This window comes from Miscanthus floridulus, chromosome 2 (genome assembly GCF_019320115.1).
Source record: "Miscanthus floridulus cultivar M001 chromosome 2, ASM1932011v1, whole genome shotgun sequence".
In the NCBI taxonomy this organism is placed as follows: Eukaryota; Viridiplantae; Streptophyta; class Magnoliopsida; order Poales; family Poaceae; genus Miscanthus; species Miscanthus floridulus.
The window spans coordinates 175,552,300-175,572,242 of record NC_089581.1 but is presented as its reverse complement, the minus strand read 5'-3'; positions in this window follow the sequence as shown (position 1 = coordinate 175,572,242).

Genomic DNA, 19,943 nt, shown 5'->3' with positions numbered 1-19,943 from the left:
ATCCTGTTGACGAGTCACCTTGCAACTAGATTAAATTGTTATTTTTCTGGATCCTCGTTGCTTCCATGGATATTAAATTCTAGTAGAAGCGGCATCCTTTATGTTGGTGTGTAAATATTTTCCTTCATTACAAGTAATGCTAATTGCAAGTACTATGTCCGTATGATTTCTATTGCTAGTTCAATGAAAGTGGATAATAAATTCCAATGGCCGTGGAATTCTTTTATGTTGGCACATCAATATATTTTTTCCCTATCATATTGCTATAGTTTAGATGTGTTTTCTTTACTGTTCATCTTTATTAATCGACATACATATTCGTTTTTATGCTTATTTACCTAAAGATTTTGGCTTTGTTCGGCTTACCCCATATTCGACTTGTTCGGCTTGTTTTTTTTTTAGCCGGAACCGTGTTTTTCTCTCACAACGATTCAACCAGAACCGTGTTTTTCAGCTAATTTCAGTCAAGTTTCAGACCAACGAACGGGACCTTTTTTGCATAAATGAATAGGTCATGTCTGACATCATCAAGAGGCAGGTGCCGGTTCTTGCGCTGAACGGCAAGAACTACCAAACATGGGCTTTGGACTGTGAGTTGCACTTGCAGCGCATGCAATTATCGCACACTATCACCGCACACCCGAATGACGATGCGGCACCGCCGCCGCATGAACAAGCACAGGCTGCAATATTCCTGAGGCACCACATACACAATGACTTGAAGCAAGAATATCTTGAAGTGAAAGATCCTCTCGCGTTGCGGACTGCACTCCAGGAACATTTTGGTAAACAAAAGACGGTGATCCATCCTCAGGCTAGGCGCGATTGGGCTCAGCTCCGGCTTTCTTGACTTTAAATCTGTGGCGGCCTACCGCACCGTGGGACAGTTCAGGTTTTGTGGCCAGAGGGTCACTGAATTTGAAATGATTGAAAAAACACTTGAAACTTTTCACCCCTCAAATATGGTGTTCCAGCAGCAGTACCGCAACAACCAAAGTACTCTGAGTTAATAAATGCCTGGCTTGTTGCAGAGACTTAAAATGAGCTCCTTATGAAAAACTATCACACGCGCCCTGTTGGTGCACAAGCCGGACCTGAAGCGAGAAAATTGTTATTATAGGGCGCGAAATAATGGGCTTCGCTATTGTAGGACTTTAATCGTCGACTTCGCTAAAACGACATTTGAAACGTTGGCACTTTGTTTCACATGACATTTTGTCATTTTAATCACTTTTCTCATTTCAAATACATGTATTTTGCCATGGGAGGACCGTACTGCCCTTGTGCGTGGGCTGGCTGGCTGCTGCTGCCGCAGCCGCCTGGCCTGGGCAGGCTGGCTGCTGCCCAGCGTGCGAGAGCGCAACGAGCACCTGCGCCGGCCTGCGCGCTAGCGGGGTGGCACCGAGCGCGCCATGCCGGAGAGCGCGACGAGCACCCGCGACGGTACGCGCTCGCTGCCGCTCTTCCTCCTCGCCGTGGCCACAAGCTCGTCTCGCTTGACTCCGACAATGATGCTTTCGATGTTGACTCCGACGAGGAGGAGGTGGTGGTGTGACTCCGACGAGGAGGAGGTGGCGGTGCAGCTCGCCGCACAACGCCGGCAAGCTCTGGCTGAGAGCCTGAGCGCGGCTGAGCTGAAGCCGCCGCGTGCTCCGTGCCCTGTCCTGCTGTTAGCTTGATGACGGCATCATGACATCGTGCCTATGTCATATACTTCCTTTTTCCTCTTGAAATATAAAACCAAAAATACATAAATACCTTTAGCGTGCACAAACTGTTCTAGGTCATGATAATATGCCATTCAAGAAACGTGGTGATGAGCATTCGCTGTGGTGACGATGATGAGTAAAGGTATTTATGTATTTTTGGTTTTATATTTCAAGAGAAAAAAGGAAGTATATGACATAGGCACGATGTCATGATGCCGTCATCAAGCTAACAGTAGGGCAGGGCACGGAGCACGCAGTGGCTTCGGCTCAGCCGCGCTCAGGCTCTCAGCTAGAGCTTGCCGGCGCTGTGCGGCGAGCTGCACCGCCACCTCCTCCTCGTCGGAGTCACCATCGAAAGCATCGTCGTCGGAGTCAAGCGAGACGAGCTTGTGGCCACGGCGAGGAGGAAGAGCGGCAACGAGCGCGTACCGCCGCGGGTGCTCGTTGCGCTCTTCGGCATGGCGCGCTCGGCGCCACCCCGCTAGCGCGCAGGCCGCCACAGGCGCTCGTTGCGCTCTCGCGCACTGGGCAGCAGCCAGCCAGCCCGCCCAGGCCAGGCGGCGGCGGCAGCGGCAGCCAGGCAGCCCACGCACAAGGGCAATACGGTCCTGCCATGGCAAAATACATGTATTTGAAATGAGAAAAGTGATTAAAAGGACCAAATGTCATATAAAACAAAGTACCAACGTTTCAAATGTCGTTTTAGCGAAGTCGACGATTGAAGTCCTATAATAGCGAAGCCTATTGTTTCGCGTCCTATAATAGCAATTTTCTCACCTGAAGCCCATACTAGTTTTTATAAGAATTTTTGTAAGGATAAGGGCCAAGGCAAGAAGGCCCCACGACAGCATAAGGGCCTGTTCGGTTCCTGGGGTTTGGTGGCCTGGAATCATTCCGGCCAGGATTGCTTCAGTGATTTATATAGCGATGGTTCACCGGGAATAATTCCTGCAGTCGTTCCCCTTCAAACGAACATGGCCTAAAGGGGGAAGAACTTCAAGAAATATGCACCCAAAGGCTCGAAGTATCCCGAAAAAGGGAAGGCCCAGAATGGCTCCAAGCATGATGCGGAACAACCCAAACATCCAAACCAACGTTGCAGGCGTTGTGGTTCCATGACACACCGGTCTCGCACATGTAGGGCTGAACCCCATCTGATAAAAGTATGGGCCTGTTTGACACAGCTTCTTGTAGCTCCGGCTCCTCCACTGTACAACATTGTAGTGACACTGTAGCATGGAGCTGGTGAAGCTGTAAATCGTGACTTCTCCGGCTCCTCCTCTTTGTAGTTTATTTTTCTTCTCGGGAAGTGAAATAGTTCCTTGCTACAATGGTAAACAGTGATGCTACAAGAAATGTGAGGAGGAGCTGGAGCCGCCCAGAGCTACACCAAAGGGGGCCTATATCAGGAGTGGAAGAAGCGCAAGGACGCCGAGGCTCACTTCGTTCAGGTACCTGTTGATACCGATGTGGGAGTGCCCTACTAGAAGAAACGCCGGTACAAACACATCTTCACCTGTGCTATCCTTATATCAATTGTCAATGTAAATGCATTTATACATACTACTATACTAGTGGCTCAGTTACGCTAGCCACATAAAATAGGTTATATAGTGGCGATAACCAGTGAAATTTTAATATGCGTCCAAGAAAGGAAGATTTGGGGCCTGTTTGGTTCGCGGCCTCCCAAGCAGCTGCCTGCAAGGCATGTGATCCTGCCATAGGCGACCGAAATCAGACGCCTATGAGCGTTGCCTGGGCCAGACAGCTCTGCTTAAGAGGGAACCAAATAGGTTGTTTGGTTGGAAGCCTGCCAGGCAACTTCCAACCAGGCAGCCATCTGAACCCTAGGTAAAATTAGATGGTTGGCTTGGGCTAAAAACCAAACAAACAGGGGCGGCTGAGGTCCCGGTGTAAGTGAACCATAGTATAATTTTTTTTTGAAAAAAAGAAAAAACTTTCCTGGTACACACGCCTGACGCTGCCCAGCCCAGCCGTTCGGCTTTTTTGCGCACGCGAACATGAGCAGACGGTGCAGTAACTCCACCTGTCCGCCATACCCCACCGGTCCCACACATTGACTGGTCATCGCAAGTTCGCAACTCGCAAGCGGCAAGTCGCAATTGCATCTGCGCGGGTCACGGAGAACGCCGCCACGCGCCCACGCCGACGCCGGTCGCCGGAAGCCAGGAGCGGAGAGTCGACTTGGAGGTGCGGCGACGCCCGAGGGCCTACAACTTGTCATCTCGGCGAGATACTGCACGTCTGCACAGCAGCGTCGACAGGTTTTAGATTAATCTTCTATTCTCCTTCTTGGTTGTGTACTTAAATAGTTTTAATTATTTATGTATGAGTGATTTTTTTATTCTAGTTCATGAGTTCATTCAACAGCGCGCAACAGACCAATAATTGGCATCCGGTCATTAGTCCATCATATGCTGTGACTTGTGAGTTTTCTAGCTAACTGAAAGTTTGAAACATGATTCTATCATGGCATGTGAGTTTTGCTGATTGTTAGAACTGCCCAAAGCGACTGAAGCATTCGAAAGTTCGCATGCCATGGACGTTGATCCTACTTTTGTGTCTGGCACCCCGGCCAATGGTGGTGATGATGATATCAAACTTGACGTGGATAACTAGATGACGATGAACTGGACATGTATGGGGTCCTGGAGTAGCTCTTGTCACTATCAGCTATATTCCCTCTAAATAAATCATACACGTCGGTATTCTATGGTCACGTAACACTAGTATAGAAATGGGCTTTACTCCTGTTTGGGAAACCCCTTCAGTCCCGGTTTTTCAACCGGGAGCACGAATCCGGGACTAAAGGGCCCCTCCTTTAGTCCCGGTTTCTCGCCCGGGACTAAAGGTGCTCCCGGCCTGGCCACGTGGGGTGACCCTTTAGTCCCGGTTGGTATTACCAACCGGAACTAAATGTTTTCCTTTTTTTCTTTTTTTTGTTTCTATTTTCAATTGATGATTCGTTTTGGTTTTCGAACAGGTTTTCGAATACGCATTCTACGCTGCTAGTAATATACGTATTCTACACGTTTATAATGTTCGAACATTTTGTACAAACTAAAGTATGAAACTAACGTATATATTACATGCATATACATATATTGTACGTTATTTTATGTACATAATATATATAGAACTACTATTCTGTAGCTGGCCATAGAATAACTTATTCTGTAGCCACTTTGAGTTACGATAATTACTATGTTAATTTACGAGATTTACAGTAACTCCTTACTAAGTGGTTTACTATAACGTTATGGTAAATATTCCCATGTGTTATAGTAACCCAACTATCGTAAATATGTATTGACATTATGGTAAATTAGTATATAAATTATGGTAAATAGAGGTGGCTACAGAATAACTTATTTTGTAGCCGGCTGCTGAATAGTCTCTCCCTATAATATATATATATATATATATATATATATATATATATATATATATATATATATATATATATATATATATATATATATATATATATATATTACAAATAAAGCTTGCATTGTATATTCTATCATATTCTTGGGATAACAAATTCACTCCATCTGGTTTGGCTTCCATATTTCGTTGACGTCATTGTAGAACTCGTCGGCGGGGTTGAGGACCTGGTCATTAAGAAATCCTGCTATGGTCTCTTGAATTGCTTTCAGTTGGTCAAGTCGTATGACTTTTTCCTTCAACCATAGAGTCTTCAATAAAAGTTAAAGGAAAAAGTATTACTGTATATATATATATATATATATATATATATATATATATATATATATATATATATATATATATAGTACTTACTTTGTGTGTGATTACATTTAGTGGTGCTTTGCAATGTTTCATATGGTGTTTCTCAATGAAACTTTTCCAAACACTGCGCCCAATAAAATAAAAAATTAATTTGGCCTTTAATAATTGTTGCAGTTAAGAGATCATAGTATATATAGTTGCTAGAGAGACCAAATTACCCTGGGATAATATATATCATGTATTAGTACTCTGTTTGCTCTTTTCTTAACGAGTCTAAGATGCTCAACCGACTATTGGCCATATCGATGACCATCAATATCTAGTGATTGCTGCATATGTTTTTATACACAAATATGATCAACATTAACTAGAGTCAACATATATATATATGGGAGATAGTTTAGCTAGTAAGCAAATAATTGAACAAATGTCCATATGATCGATATTAATTATTTAACACTCACTTGAAGTTGTAGGGGAAAAGTATGTTCTTGTTTTGTTGGTTTACTAAGAACCTCATGAGATTTTTCTTGAGTTCAGCTTTCTATTGAGGCGGGGGTAGGGTGTTTGAATACGACATTTGGATAAATGAAACCAACATCATTATCATTTCTCTTTCTGAGTTCTGTCATCTCATATCTGTATATATAAAAATATAGTGTGAGGATATATAATTTATATATATACATGTAGTTTTATATATATGCACTTTAATAGTAGAAAATACTCACACTTACAGACAATAGCAGCTAATGAGACTTCTGTCGAGAGAGTCCAGGTGGCATAGTTGATATAATTCTACAAACTCGACATATATAATGTCATCGTCACGGAAGTAATATTGGTTTCTAACTCTGATAGGAACAAAGGCCTCTCCCCGTTCACACGCCGCCATATACCACTTATTTAGTAGGTACATTTGTGTACCCAGTTCACCTAAGGCCTCAGGGTTGTATAGACTCTTTCCATATTCAAATTTCTTTCAAGGATCCACTTTCGGAGCAGATGGTCCTTCAGCGAGCACTTGGGCAAGGTCCAAACCAGTTTCCTCATAAAACCGAGTCAGCTCCTCAAAATCGACGTCTAACTCTAAGTTTGAACCATATTCATTACGAACGACAAGAGGGGGGACTGATTGTTGCGATTGTTGTCCGAGTTGTGCAACACCTTTTCCTGGTCTAGTCTTTTTCTACGCTGCCTCAAATGACTTGGTGAGAGCGGTCGTAGTCTGATTTTGACAGGGTCTTTTGAGATTCCCGCTTTTTCTGGTCCACCTTCTTTCTTAGAAGATCTGGAGGTAGGTAGAAGTACGGTTTCTCTGGGTTCTCCCTCGCTTCTCGTTGCTTTTTCACTTTTTCAAAGAAACTGTCCACATCTTTTTGTACTACAGCATTTAATTCCTTTTCACTTTTCTCATAAGACAGTTTTTGAGGAATAACTGGATTAGATGTGGCTTTCTTCTTTACCGGATGGTGGGCCAACGGCTTCATTTGTGGGGCAGACCTCTTAAGGGCTGGCTTCTTCTTAGTCATCAAGGGAGGCGGGGAAGGCGTTGGAGACCTCTTTGAAGGCATTGAAGACCTCTTTGGAGGCATTGGAGACCTCCTTGGAGACGTTGGAGACCTCCTTGGAGGTGGCGGCGTTGCCACCTGATTTCCCAGAGCACTATGATGATCTGGAGATTGGATAATTGGATTTAGGTTGGCAGAGACCCTACTGTGTGAGTATAAAAAAGAATAATTAGGTATAAGAAATTGTTATTTTTAATCATGAATGTCAATAGAAAATTAGTGAAAAATTTTTTGTTCACTTTTGTCTGCACCTATTGTCTGGCAATTGAGGAAGCGGCGGTGCACTAGAGACCTCGGGAATAATGATGTAGCGCTTACGCCATAGTATGAATATCTTCTCTGCTTTTCCTAGAGTCTTCTCCCCATCACCTCTTAGAATGTCAAGAGCCAGATCACTAAAACCTTTGTTAACTCTATCCACTGAGACGCTAACATATCCAGGTGGTATTATTGCTCCATGGATTCTTGGTGTCTTGGTAGGATCTAGAGGAGAAAAAACACCGAGAGCCACCATAATTATGGCATTCTCTTTTGGAATATGTAGCTCACATGATGTAAACGGTGCAGTGATGTCATCCACAGGGAAACGTAGCATTGTGTCATCTTGATTTGGCAACTCCGTGAAAGCGTAGCTGCTTTTCAACTAATCAGGGGGCTAATATTAATGTTGATTCCTGCATCTGATATCTGCCTTTGGGCACTCATTGCTATTTGCACTTGCTTTATGATTTCGTTTTGCATTCTAGCTTGCATGTTTTTTCGCGCTCTTGTGCATGAAGCAACGCCTCCCGTGACTCACGAACATATTTCTCCAACCTGCTGATCCGTGCTGCTTTCTCATCCTTCCTTCTCTGTCAGCTTCCGTAGGTATCTCAGTCGTTAGGGAAACCATGCTTCCAAGAAATGTTCCATCCTAAATCTCTTGTTCGGCCACTGTGTTCAGCAGTCCTGATGGCATACGTCAGTTCATCCTTCTCTCAATTGGACTTGAATGCACTAATAGCTTTAGCTTGTAGAGCATAAGATAATCTGTGTGTTGCTCTTTTAAGTTTTGGGCCATAAACCAGCTTCCCGATCTCTAGGTCCAGTCTTTCCCCATGAGCGAAAAACTAATTCTTTGCGTGTTTGGGCCAATTGAGTGATTCTGGTGTGATACCCTTGGCAAGAATGTCCGCTTCTATTTTTTCCCACTTGGGAATGGCAGTCACGTAGCCACCTGATCCCATGCCATGGTGGTATACCTTCTATCGGGCATTCTATTGGTTCCTTCTCACCCGTTCCTCGCCCTCTTCTGATGTCTTGTATTATACAAAATCATTCCAGTAGGGCCTCAACTTCGTGAGCAGGCCACTAGAAATTCGGCATTAGGTTCTTCTTGACGTATTTCATGTATAGGGATTTCTTCCAAGTCTGGAATTATGTGGCCATCTTCTTCATAGCCCACATTTGAACTAGCTCCTTTAATTCATTATCGTGGATATCATCATAATCATCTGCTTGCAACATGAAATGTTGAAGGATATCATCCCAAATTAAATTCTTATCAAGATCTGAGACAAAACTAACATGAGGCTCGTTGATCTTTTGCTTCCATTCACGGGCACTGATCGGAAGTCTATCCCTTACAAGGTACCCACAGTGTTGTATGAATTTTCTTGCATGTGGACCAAGTGGTTTGCCTATCTCGATATTGAATTCTGATATTATGTAGCACCCCTCCAATGGCTTTTTTGGGCCTCAAATATTTTTACTTTTCGCCGTTGTGGTCTTCGATCCAGAGGGCTACGTATAAAAAAAAGAATAAATAAATATCATGTGTACACATAATAGATGATAGATATTCAAATATATATTTACAATATTCAAATATATATATAAAAACATATATACCTCGCCAGTATTTTCTTGCACAATATTTTCTTGGTTTTCTTCAAGAGATAGGTATTGACTCTCGTCATCTACATCCTGCTGGTCACTATCGGCAAATTGAGTGCCGGTGTTGATAATATTCATCATTTCTTCATCCATGTTGTCTCTCGGGGCAGCCATCTAGCTTTTACTCCACTAGATATATCTATAAAAAATAAAACATGTTTCAATAAATAACCATCCGTACTAGTTGACCTTGCTTATGTGATCATCTCGGTGAGCATTTCTCCACCGAACGGCACCGTACTTGGCCAAGGAAGAGCTCCGATTCTATGAGGAAGGGAACACGGTCTTCCACGACCGTTGTCGCTCTCCCTCATACAATCAAAGCTCCTCCTTGACATCCGTTACCGCTCGACAGAGAACATGCTTGCCGAGATAAACACGGTCCGCAAATTCAACTAATATGGATGTTGCCACTTTGATATGTTGAATTATTGGCACTTATTTATGTTAATTGTTAAACAATTTCAATTTATGCATAAATTCTATGAATTTATGAAATCATGCTCAAATATGTGTTCTATATTTGCTACATATTATAAATTAGAACTGTATGATGTTATACAAGCCAAATATTAGGCTTTAGGAGTTTAGGTTGTTAACAAAATGAACAACCTATCATGCAGGCTCAAAAATACTAGGTCATAGTTCAATTGGTCAGAATCTTTGTGGTGAGACATGTCCATATAGTTTGAGTCTCAGCATGAATGCTAGTATTTGTGGTTAATTATTTTTTAATGGTAAACAACATACCCAACAACGAGATAACTTTGGTTCTTTCGTTAATTTTAAGATATGTTAGCTTAGCACCCTGGAGGTACTAAGATATGGTTTCTATGTACTTATTCATCGGACGTATGTAGTTACATACATATAGCTGTTTGCATTTATATCGTTCTTTAAAAAACAACACGAACTAAGAATGCAACTGTTCGGGCTCTGATTCAACGAACGAAATGCACAAGACAACAACGCAACCGGAAAACCATGACCGGCAGAGCTAAACGACGACTGACGCATGCCTGGCGCTCCCGATAGAAACGAGCTGCCCGCTGGGCACCGCAGCCACATGGAGTCGGCAGCACGAGTTCTCCGCCGTCCCGCACGTCACGTTTTACAGAAACTCAAACACGCTCAAACATACAATGCTACTGACAGGCACATACAAGAGAAACTAATTACAAGGCTCGGCCACGCTCCGGTGAGGCAGCGCGCGCGGGGAAGGCTCAGGCGAGCTCCGGTGAGGCAGCGTGGGGAAGGCTCCGCCGCCCTCCGGTGAGGCAGCGCGCGCGGAGAAGGCTCGGGCGAGCTCTGGTGAGGCAGCACGGTGAAGGCTCGGCGTGCTCCGGTGAGCACGAGCGAGGTGGGGGCCGGGGACGAGGATGGCGCGCGCTCCAGCGAGGATGAGTGAGGCGCGCTGGCTGGCCAGAGAAGAAGCGCGTTGACGAGGCAAGGCTAGGGTGGTCGCCTGGGAGCGGCGGCACTGCTGGATCGATCTGGTGGAGAAGATAAGGCGACGGCATGGCGGAAACAGAGAGGAAGAGAACTAGGGTGTGGTTTATAAAGGGATACCTTTAGTCCTGGTTGAAGATACCAACCGGGACTAAAGAATCTTTAGTCCCGAGCTATTATTAGAACCGGGACTAAAGGTCTAAGCTTTAGTCCCGGGTGTACCCACGACCCGAGAGTAAAGGGTATTTGGGCGAGCCGCAAAAACTGCAGCTCTACCTTTAGTCCCAGGTGGTTGATCCACCCGAGAGTAAAGGGGGATCTGTCCTGGCTAGTGGCTACACCTACGACTAAAGCTCCACCTTTAGTCCCGGGTGGTTGATCCACCCGGGAGTAAAGGGGAGCTACAGTTGGTTTTCTCCAATTACTATAAGTTTTTTCTTTTTATATATTTCTTTTATATAAATATGCAGAGAGTTATTAATTGCCTAATAAATAAAATATTATCCAAAAAAATTATAAAAAATTTTTGGACTTGGTTTTGCATTATTATATGCAACAAAAATTTATAAACTAAACTCTTTTGTTTTACTGTATAAATATTTGACATAGTGTAAATAATAATTACAATTTACACCATTCAAAAATATACTACTTAATTAAAATCATTAAAACTATTGTTTTTTGACAAGAAATTAGTTTTCACATCTTATTAACGTTCATCATTTGGTTTTTCATCACACATTCTCCATGAGAAATCCACCGTCTAGCAGAAAATTCATTTAAACCGTAGAAAATATGAAAACACGACAATAAAATCTGAAGTCACAATTATTACATAATAGGTCTAATACATCACTATATATATCAAGCGGGCACAGTAGTGAACTTCTTCTTAACATATATCCCTTGGTTATGATCGCGCCGTAACCATGGAGTGTCATCATCATTTAGCTGGATGCTTGGGTCTTTGTTCACTGTGAAGGGTGGAATTCGGTCATCCTTTTCATAATCTTTTGATATGTCTGACTTGTGTTCAATTCTGACGATGTTTCTTCTTCCTGAAAGAACTATGTGGCGCTTTGGCTCATTGATTGGGTCATTGTTATTTTTCCCTCTCTTTGGTTTTGTAGCCATGTCCTTGACATAGAACACCCGATTCACATTCTTGGCAAGGATGAACGGTTCATCTTTGTATCCAATATTGTTGAGGTCCACGGTTGTCATTCCATACTGGTTGTCGACTGCTACCCTGCCTCCAGTCGCCTTTACCCATTGGCACTTGAACAAAGGTACCTTAAAAGTAGGTGCATAGTTTAGTTCCCATATCTCCTCTATGCGGCCATAATATGTTTGCTTATTTCCATTAGGGTCGGTGGCATCTATACGGACACCATTGTTTTGGTTGGTGCTCCTTTTATCTTGGGCTACTGTGTAAAATGTATTCCCATTTATCTCGTACCCTTTGTATATGAGGATATGCCACGATGGCTACCTAGCCAACAAATAAAGTTGCTCATCAATACTCTCATCACCCTGACATTCTTTTCGCAACCAGTCGCTGAAAGTTTCCATGTGCTGACGTGTAATCCAAGCTTTAGACTTCCCTTGAAACTTGGATCAGAGCAACTCTTTATGTGTCTTGATATACGGATCCACCAAAGAGGAGTTTTGCAGAACCGTGTAGTGTGCTTTATTAAAATAATTGTCATGCATACTAATATATGATTTCTTCCCTAGTGTCCTCTTTCCACTTAGTCTCCCCTCGTGTCGTGATTTAGGAACACCAATCGGGTCAAGGTTGGGAATAAAGTCAACACAAAACTCAATGACCTCCTTTGTTCCATAGCCCTTGGCGATGCTTCCTTCTGGTCGAGCACGATTGTGAACATATTTCTTTAGGACTCCCATGAACCTCTCAAAAGGGAATATGTTGTGTAGGAACACAGGACTGAGAATGCTAATCTTCTTGACCAGGTGAACTAGGAGGTGTGTCATGATATTAAAGAAGGAATGAGGGAACACCAACTCAAAGCTGACAAGACATTGAACCACATCATTCTGTAGTTTAGCTAGATTCATTGGATCGATTGCCTTCTAAGAAATTGCATTTAGGAATGCACATAGCTTCACGGTGGCTAGACGTACATTTGGAGGTAGAATTCCTCTTAATGCAACGAGAAGCAATTGTGTCATGAGCACGTGGCAGTCATGGGACTTTAAGTTTAGGAATTTCTTCTCTAGCACATTTATTATACCCATTATATTCGAGGAGAATCCAGATGGTACCTTGATGCTTGCTAGGCATTCAAACATGCTTTCCTTCTGTTCTTTGTTAAGACTATAGCTGGCAGGACTTAAGTAATAGCGTCCATCATCTGTCTTCTCTAGATGTAGGTTGTCTCGTTCTTTCAAACACCGCTGATCCTATCGTGCTTCAAGTGTGTCCTTAGGATTCCCATACACACCCACGAAGCCTAGTAGGTTCACACAAAGATTCTTCGTCAGGTGCATCATGTCGATCACGCTACGGACCTCTAGGACTTACCAATAGGGTAGCTCCCAAAATATGGACTTCTTCTTCCATATGGGTGCGTGATCATCGGCGTCATTTGGAATAGGTTCACTGCCATGTGCCTTTCCAAATACCACTTTCACATCCTTGACCATATTGAGTACATCCTAACCAGTTTGGTTGCCTAGCTTGGTCTGGTGGTCTGCCTTACCTTTAAAATGCTTGCCTTTCTTTCTTAGGGGATGATTCGCAGGAAGAAATCAACAATGGCCAAGGTACACGACCTTTCAACATTTTTTCAAGAATATACCTTTAATGTCATCGAAACAGTGCGTGCACACATTATATCCCTTGTTTGATTGTCCTGAAAGATTACTTAGAGCAGACTAATCATTGATTGTTACAAACAACAATGCTCGTAGGTCAAAGTGCTCCTGTTTGTGCTCATCCCACACATGTACACCTGGTCTGTTCCACAAAAGTAGAAGTTCTTCAACTAGTGGCCTCGGGTACATATCGATGTCGTTGCCAAGTTGCCTTGGGCCTTGGATGAGCACTGGCATCAAAATAAACTTACGCTTCATACATAACCAGAGAGGAAGGTTGTAGATACATAGAGTAATAGGCCAAGTGCTATGACTACTGCTCTGCTCCCCGAAAGGATTCATACCATCTGTACTTAAAGCAAATCTTAAGTTTCTTGCATTATTTGCAAACTCCGGGAATTCTCTATCGATTGCTCTCCACTGGGACCCATCCGCAGGGTGTCTCAACATATTATCTACCTTACGGTCTTCTTTGTGCCATCACAACAACTTTGTATGGTCTTTATTTCTGAATAGACGTTTCAAGCATGGTATTATAGGAGCATACCACATAATCTTGGCAGGGATTTTCTTCGTGGGACGTTCGCCTTCAACATCACCAGGGTCATCTCGCCTGATCTTATACCGCGATGCATGACATACCGGGCATGCATCTAACTTCTCATACTCCTCACCATGGTAGAGGATGCAGTCATTAGGACATGCATGTATCTTCTGGATTTCTAATTTCAAAGGGCAGACTACCTATTTTGCTTCGTACGTAGTGGCGGGTAATTCGTTATCCTTCGAAAGCATCTTCTTTTGGATTTTTAGTAACTCCCCAAATCCCTTATCAAATACACCATTCTTTGCCTTCCATTACAGCAATTCTAGTGTGGTACCCAACTTTTTCTGCCCCACATCACAAGTTGGGTATAGCAATTTCTTGTGATCCTCTAGCATGCGCTCGAACTTGATCTTCTCCTTTTCACTTTCACATTCTCTTTGTGCGTCACGAATGGCCTGACCAAGATCATCAGTGGGCTCATCTTCTGCCCCTACCTCTTCTTCAGCTCCCCCCATTGCAGTATCATTGAAGGCCCTATATTCAGCAATAATGTCATCATCGTCCCATTGTTCTTCTTCACCTTCTTCCATTACAACCCCAGTTTCTCCATGCTTCGTCCAACAAATATAGTTTGGCATTAAACCCGACTTCAACAAGTGTGAATGAAGACTCTTTGAGCTAGCATATTCCTTCAAATTCTTACATATGGCACATGGGCAGCACATGAAACCATCACGTTTGTTTGCCTCGGCCACACGTAAGAAAGAATGCACGCCCTCAATGAACTCTTGGGAGCGGCGATCAGCATTGTACATCCAATACCGTCTCATCTGCATTACATGACATACATACCATATTAAAACCTAAAACATAATTAGTTAATTATACGACATGCATGCCACCACATAAGGTATTAATTTATGAAAGTCTCCCTACAATGTAGACAATCCCAACTATCACTAAAAAACTAAAGCTAAAATACACTTCAGCAGCATAAGGATTTCGCGACCAATCCCAACTAAAACAGACAGATTATGCGTTTGTTCAACATCTATGGGCTTCTTCCGCAGGATCACTGCCTCATCAGCCGCCGTAACTGCCTGTGCAAGAGAGTTTTGCACGTGTTCAACATACTCTTCCTCCTAGTACCAGCCTAAACATCCAGTGCCATCCCACTGAAATTAAAACAAAAAATTAGAACTTTAATCACAATCATCATGAAAATAAGTATAAATTAACCATAATCATCAAATGCGACAAAATAACTCACATTGCGATTTGGACACTTGTAGAAGATACGGCCCTTGTTGGGACACTCCTTCCTCACCCGGTACTCCATCACAATCTTCTCCTCACACTTGCCGCATGCAATGAGAGGGAGGTCTGGCCTCAGTCGCTTTATAACCTGATGAGAGGCCGAGGATCCGCAAGCAGTTGCCATCTACTCTCTATACTCATTTTTAATATAATATAAATTTCTCATTTTATAAACAAATAAAATTAAAAAAACTCTAAAATTCTCTATATCTCTAAAGCATGAAGTGGGCTATGCATGCTAGAAATTAAAGCTCAATACTAGTTTTGAATAACTACTTTAACCTTCCTTCATCCAAATATGCAAACTTTAAAATGATTTTGAGCTTAAATGGCTTACAAATAAAAAAAAATCTACCATAAAAAAATCACATATATCTAGTCCACAAAATGAAATAAGCTACTGATGAAACATGAGAGTATAAAGTTAGTAACCTTTAGAATCGAAAAATCGATGGAGGAATGAAAGAAATCTTGTGATCACCGGTGATGAGGAAGAAGAGAGATCGGCGATGAAGCAAGAACACTGAGCTCGAAGTGGCTCGGGCTCAGGGAGGAACAAGGGGTATATAGGAGAGGGCCTTTAGTCCCGGTTGTATACAGAAACCAGGACTAAATGTCCCTTTCTAGTCTCGGACGGAGCCTCCAGCTGGGAGTAGACTTTTACTCCCGGTTGGAGGTACAAACCGGGAGTAAAAGTGAACCTTTAGTCCCGGTTGGTAGCTCCAACCGGGACTAAAGGTCCCCTCTAGCAAAAGCCTGGCGCAGTAGCCGTTGGGCAAGGATGTTCAGTCCCGGTTGGAGCTACCAACCGAGACTAAAGGTTTCTCTAGTCCCGGGCGCGAAAAATATCGGGACTATAGCCAAATTTTGAAGTGGATCAAAGGTCGTTTCTCTACTAGTGTAATAAATGCTCTTGAATGAGCACTACTCGAGCTTTGCCTTGGCAGAAAACTTGGTTCTAATATATATTACTTGAGTTATTTTTTTTTTGGCTCTTGGTTGTTCTATTTTTTATTTTATTTCTATACGATGACTTGCTTTAATTAAATATTTGATATGTATCATATCTATGCGGCCAGATGAAGGCTGGAGGGGAAGAACCTTGCTTGGTTGATAGCACTGCCACAAACTCAATCCTTAGAGAGACAAAATATTTTCAGACACTTCAGAAAAAGAACTGAAAATATATTAATAATTGCCGAAAGCAATGGCCGCATTATAGGTTATGGTCGAGCCATCGTGGTATCCCTAACAATACTAGAATCACTATTGATGAAGCTTTCCTATATCAAAAGCTCAACGTAACCTTCTTACCTTTAAAGACATCCGTCGTAGTGGTTATCGTATCACTACTGCAACTGATAGTGGTACCGAATACCTCTATATTACGGAGTCAAAAGGAGATCAAATGCGTGTGGTAGAAAAAGCGCTTGGAACCTCATCTGGACTGTACTACTCATAGATTGAGCCCCCTCAGAATATATTGCAATGCCAACCATATTTAAAAATCTAGAATCTTTTAAGATTTGGCATGAAAGACTTGTCCATCCTGGATTAACAATGATGTGAAAAATAATTACTACTTCTGCTAGACATGGCATTAACACATCACACTTTCCTAAACCAAAAGACTTTTTATGCACTTCTTGTGCAACAGGAAAGTTAATAATTAGGCCCTCTTTCCAGAAGATAAAGGACGAGTTCTTAAGATTCTTAGAAAGAATCCAAGGTGATATTTGTGGCACGATCCACCCATTATTAGGACCATTTCGATACTTCATGGTGCTCATAGATGCTTCTACGAGGTGGAGCCATGTGTGCCTATTATCAACACAAAACCGTGCCTTTACAAAATTAATTGCCCAAATCATTCGTTTACGTGCTAGCTTCCCGGAGAACAGCATTAAGTCAATTCGAATGGACAATGCAGGTTAATTCACCTCAAAGGCATTTAATGATTACTGCCTAGCATTGGGGATAGATGTGCAACATTATGTTCCCCATGTTCATACTCAAAATGGACTTGCCGAGTCTTTAATAAAAAATAAAAAGAATTAAAGTCATTGCTAGACCTCTTTTGCAAGATAACAAACTCCTCACCAGTTGTTGGGGTCATGCGGTACTGTATGCTGCTGCTTTAATTCAATATTGACCATCTGCCTATCATTCTACTTTCCCTCTTGAATTAGTGCATGGACAACAACCTAAGATTTTCCATCTGCGAAAGTTCGGTTGCGCTGTGTACGTGTCGATATCACCGCCCCAACGAACCGTTATGGTCCCTCATCGGAAGATGGGGATTTATGTTGGCTATAAAAGTCCATCAATAATCAAATATTTGGATCCCAAAACTGGTGACTTGTTCATGGCTAGATACGTCAATAGTATATTTGATGAAGATTGGTTCCCGGCATTAGGGGGAGGATTATATCTAAAAATAAAGGAATATCGGAAAATTGAATGGAATGCTAGTGGTATTTATTCACTTGATCCACGCACTAAAGACATTGAACTTGAAGTTCAAAGAATAATTAGCCTACAACAGTTGGCAAATAACTTACCAGATGCTTTCACTAATACAAGAGGAGTATCAAAATTATATATTCTTGCGGCTAATGCACCGAAGAGAGTACAGATACCCTTGGAAGGGATAAACTCTTCTCAAATCCCTAATCCTAGGAAAATGAGAGAGAACCGGATGACTCTATACAGGCACAGCGGAGACGTCCACAAGGCTGAGATGATAGAGAACAAGCATTAGATGAAGGCCCTAGTGCACTAGCGCGCACAACTATAAGTAATGGCACAAGGGCGTCGGAACAACCAGCCATATCAAATATGGGAAATAAAGATGAGCTAGATGAGCTAAATGAAGAAATTGCCACCGACTATGTAAAGTCAAGAGAGTTATACAATAGAAAGACTATAGTCGTTGATATAAATTTTGTCTTTAAAATTGCTGAAATCATTGACAAGGACTCCGAACCAAAGTCCATGGTAGAGTGCCAGGAGCGCTCAGATTGGGTCCAATGGAAAGAAGCTCTAGAAACTGAATTGCGCTCGCTTAATAAGAGGAAAGTATTTGGGCCTGTAGTCCATACGCCCCCAAAGTATTTTCGGTAGGATACAATGGGTATTTGTTCAAAAAAGGAATGAGAATAATGTGGTGGTGAGATATAAAGCAAGACTTATTGCGCAAGGGTTTTCATATAGACCCGGAATTGGTTTCGATGAAACATACTCTCCTGTTATGAGTGGCATAACGTTTCGATATTTAATATCAATGGCAGCTGGTATGAATCTTAAAATGCAGTTAATGGATGTTGTGACTGTGTATCTTTACGGGTCACTAGATACAGATATATACATGAAAGTCCTTGATGGATAAAAAATTCTGGATTCTAAAGACAATCGCAAATTATACAGTGTCAAATTACAGAGATCATTGTATGGGCTTAAACAATCTGGATGGATGTGGTATAATCGGTTGAGTGATTTCCTCCTAAAGAAAGGTTATGTAAATAATGATGATTGTCCATGTGTATTTATTAAAAGGTCCCAGAATGGATTTTGCATCATTTCAGTATATGTTGATGATTTGAATATCATAGGACACACGGAGGACATAGAGGTGGCGTGTATCTACCTTAAAGCGGAATTTGAAATAAAAAAACCTTGGTAAAACTATATTTTGCTTAGGCCTACAAATTGAGCATCTCCCTAAAAGAATTCTTGTACATCAGATGGCTTACACAAAAAAAGTTCTTGAGAGATTTAATATGTCTAAGGCTCATCCCCTAAAACCCCTATGATGGTGAGTTCACTTGATGAGGATAAAGATCCATTTAGACCCAGGAGTGAAGATGAGAAAGTCTTAGGACCTGAAGTTCCATATCTAAGTGCCATAGGAGCACTAATGTATCTTGCAGACTCGATATTGCTTTTGCGGTAAATTTGCTAGCTCGATATAGTGCGGCCCCAACCAGAAGGCACTGGGTAGGAGTTAAAACAATACTTAGATACCTTCAAGGCACAATAGATTTTGGCCTACTTTTCCCAAAGAATCATGATTTGACTATGATCGGCTATGCAGATGCTGGATACCGATCAGATCCTCATAATGCAAAGTCACAAACTGGTTTTGTATTTCTTTTGTGGTGGTACAGCCATTTCATGGAGGTCTTATAAGCAAACTTTAGTAACAACATTTACAAACCACTCAGAGATAATAGCACTGTATGAAGCTCCATGTGAATGTGTTTGGCTAAGACGGATGATTAGCCACATCCAGAAGTCATGTGGCCTTAATACTATGGATACCCCCACAATTATATATGAAGATAATGCAGCATGTGTTGCACAAATGCAAACGGGCTATATAAAGAATAACTTAACTAAGCATATTTCACCAAAATTCTTTTATCCTCCCGAACTCTAGAAGCTGGGTGAAGTGAATATACTGCAAGTCAGATCATATGACAATCTCGCAGATTTGTTTATAAAATCTCTTCCAGACACAACATTTAAAAGATATGTCCGGAAGATTGACATGAAATTCTTGAGTGACTTGCAGAGCTCAGGGGGAGTAAATCCCTAATTATTAGTTCATATTCTTAACATCCGGAAGATATTGAAACCCGTGGTCTTGAAGATCATAAGATATATATGTTGCATACATATGTGCGGCAAGAATGTACTCTCGTCTCTGTTCTTTTTGTTTCCACAGAGTTTTTAGACAGAGTTTTTGACGAGGTATGAGTTTGTCGTTGTATTAGCCCAAAGGGGAGTGTTATGAAACTAATTATG